The 3436-nt window shown below is 53.8% G+C and overlaps 1 protein-coding gene across 1 annotated transcript in view; it reads left to right on the top strand.

Annotated features, from left to right (window-relative positions):
- Nucleotides 1-3436, top strand: part of SNRNP200 (small nuclear ribonucleoprotein U5 subunit 200) — a 36760-nt gene that overhangs the window by 23748 nt on the left and 9576 nt on the right.

The following is a 3436-nucleotide window of genomic DNA, read 5'->3' as shown; positions in this document are numbered from 1 at the left end:
GTGAGGAGGAGGAGGCTGAGGGGAGCCCTCATCCCTCTCTGCAGCTCCTGACAGGACATTGCAGAGAGGCTGGGGCTGGGCTCTGCTCCCAGGGGATCAGGGACAGGACAAGAGGGAACGGCTGGAAACTGCCCCAGGGGAGGGTCAGGCTGGGCAGGAGGAGAAAATGTTTCCCAGCGAGAGTGGTCCGAGAGTGGAACAGGCTGCCCGGGGAGGGGGGAGTCCCCATCCTGGGGGGGTTTCAGGGCCGTTGGGATGAGCTGTGGGGGATGTGGGGTAGGGGAGAGCTTTGTGGAGTCGGGCTGAGGGTTGGACTCGGTGATCCCGAGGGGCTTTTCCAACCTGGACGATTCAGGGATTCTTGGCACGTAAAGCAAAGAGGCGGGGGCTGACAGCTCGCGTGCTCGGTGCCACCCTCGGGGAAGACACGCTGCTTTTTGCAGCATCCCAGCAGTCGTGTCTTGTGCCAGGAGCCCCAGCCCAGCTCAGGACACACCGGCCACACAAAACGGCAACTGGGAACCCCCAAAGTCTCACTGGCATCCAACGCTTGTGTCTGTCTCCACTGCTCAGCCAGTCATCTCTTGGCAAAACTGAGGCGAGCTGCCAGGAAGACGTGTCCAACAACGGCTTAACACCTCTGAACAGGAGACGCCAAATGTCAAGTTGAAACCCAGGTGGGCCTTAAGTCCATCTAAGAATTCCCCTGAAGCTCCTAATTTCGACAAAGCTAAGAAAAGGCAGAAAACCCAAGCTGCTACTTATTTTCTCTCCAACAAAACCCGAGCACCAAGGCTGAGGCTTAGAGAAGAGCCACTTCCCTGCCCGCTCTCCTTAAAATCTCAAGAGGCCACCTACTCTAATTTAGGAAAAACATTGTCACGCGCCTGAAAACTTCAAAGATGTGGAAAACCCACCGGCTGCTCAGATAAGGATGCCTACCTGGGAGCCCTCATCGGCTCTGGGAGTGTTGGCTTCCCCCAGGCCCTCGATGCTGAAAGGACAACAAGGGATGCCACAGACACACCAGTAGAAGATGCTGACAGGGATCATCTTTGCTTTGCCAGCAGCATTTCATGATGGATCACCACAGCTTGGGATGCCACTGCAGCCCTCCCTTCTCTCTAAAGATTCATCTTAGCTCTGCTCCTTTTTACTTTGCTTTCCAGCAGTGCTGCTTGATACTACCTGCTTCCAAAGGCCAGCGTCCTGCTTGCAGGCAATCACAGAGGGCCCAAAAATTATTTTAGTGGAGATGTTTCTCACTTAAACGGACAGGCATCACCCTGACACGCAGGGGAACATCAAGTTCTCCTCAGCAGAGCGTCTGCACACGGCCAGGAAGGACTCAGGTCTTTGACTCCTGCGGGATCTCTCCATTAAACTTTTTTCTGGATAAAAGTCCTGTGTTTTACACCAACCCCCACGCCACAGCACTTGCAAACCTCATGCAAGGCGGCAGAATGCAGCGAGCCGGAGCTCTTCCCTTGGTCATAAATAAGCCAAATGCTTTTTGAGCACCGGTACTGACAGAGACCACTACGCTTGTATTCGTAACAAATTCACACCCTCTTCTGCGCCTTTGTTTCAGATTCCTTCTTCGCCTGGGCTTTCTTTTGTTTGTATCCACAACTGATAATATTTTAAAATAGGTTTCTTAGATGACAGATTTTAATTTTGCATAAAATAAAAGGGGAGCAGGGACCAGAGGAGCGGCAGCTCCCCCCGGGGCTGCAGACCGCCTTGCCGTGTGCCCCCAGACCCCTTTCCAAGCACCACCACGCCCAGAGAGTCACCGATCGCACCTTCTGCTAACCAAAACCTCACCCATCAGCCCCAAACCACCAGCACTGCCTCCAAAACCTGGTCTTCTCTCCTGCAGACCATAACAAAAAAGGTAACGGCAGGCGCTGCAGCTACCTCTTCTCTCTTTAATACAACACAGACCTTGGTCCTGCTGTTGTGATTCGCCTGGAGCGAAGAGCAAGCTCCAAATCTCCCAAAAAGGAAATTCAGCGTGTGTGCAGGAGTGACAATCATGCAGGAATTCACTCAGAACCTGCCGGAGACAAGACCAAGACCTCACCTGCCTTCTGCTGCCGTAACAGGAGTCCGACAGCCCCGAAAGCCCTGCGTGGGAGGGAGGCAGAAACGCCCCAGCTCGGGGAGACACCAGGATTCAGGGTACAACCAACACACGTGGGGCATTCCAGGCAGTGTTTGTGGTTACGCAGCTATCAAAGGTCAGCTGTCACTGCGTCACACGGATGAGTTTGCTCCCAACCAGGAAAATGTGACATATCTGGTGACATCGCCGCCTCGCTCCTCCCTGGGCAAACAGCCTAAAATAGGGCAGCGAGAAAGGAAGCGACTGGCCGCGGGTGACGCGTCGGGATGAACCTGCTCAGGGTTCGCTCTGCCTGACAAAGTTTCCCTCGCAGGCGTTTACAGGGGCTGGACGTGTGTGTCCTGGCACAGCAGGAGCGCTCCGGAGCCAGCCCTCCCAAAAGTCAGCTGATAATTTCACCTCGACAGTGCCCCAAGTGATTTTAACATTATTAAAGCGACCAAATAAACCACGACAAGGTGTTGGAAAGAAAGAATTCAGCACAGCAACTCCAGCTTGTACCATGACACAAGCGCCGGCTCCGAGGTGGCAGTTTCTGTTGTACAAAAACAGAAGAGTGAGCAAATAAAACGAGACTCGGGAGTGTTAAGTGATTAATCCACGGGCCTGGGAGGCATCATTAAATACTCCCTGAAAAAAAAAAACAAAACTAAACCCCAGGCTGGTGGGACTTGCTCCTGCAAAACAATGCAGCTGCTTGGAGCCGGCTTCAACTTGGAAAAAAAGGTGTTTTGGCATTCCTGAGAACGGGCTGTGCGTTTTACATCAGAGAGGAATAACCTGCGTCGAGGCTCTGGATGGATTTTGGGGAAATAATTAAGGAATACCCTTTTTTCAAAGGAAAGCAGCACTAGGTTATTTAACTGAAGCGTTGAACAAAACCCTGTGCTCAGCCAAAAGCGCATTAGAAAAATCTTGTTTTCTTTCGGGAGAATCCTCACGGACTGACAGTGGTTTCACTTCTCGAGCTTTGGGCGGCGGACGCCTGAAATCAAAAGCTCAACTTCCACATTCCCTTCAGCAAACCCATCCGCCACGTCAGAGGATTGCACGTTTCGTACCCAAGTTTGCCCAAGATGGGAGGTTTCTCCTCACGTCTTGCCAGCACGTTCCGGACAGGCACTGGCCCAGCACCAGGGCTGAGTCGATGCTGATAAGAATCTCGGGATGGAGGCGTGAAGGGGAAGGGGGTGTGGGGCGTGGAGGACCCCGGGGCTGGCGGGGGGCTGTGACGGCAGGATTGTGTCACAGCCCCGGCACCCGGCGGGTGACGGGAGGGTCCCCCTCAGCCCCTGCCAGGCACCCTGC

The sequence above is a fragment of the Athene cunicularia genome, unplaced genomic scaffold, assembly GCF_003259725.1.
Source record: "Athene cunicularia isolate RWA unplaced genomic scaffold, athCun1 BOjh375561_part1, whole genome shotgun sequence".
NCBI classification, from domain to species: Eukaryota; Metazoa; Chordata; class Aves; order Strigiformes; family Strigidae; genus Athene; species Athene cunicularia.
The sequence above is the reverse complement of the archived record's forward strand: the minus strand, read 5'-3'. Positions and strand labels throughout refer to the sequence as shown.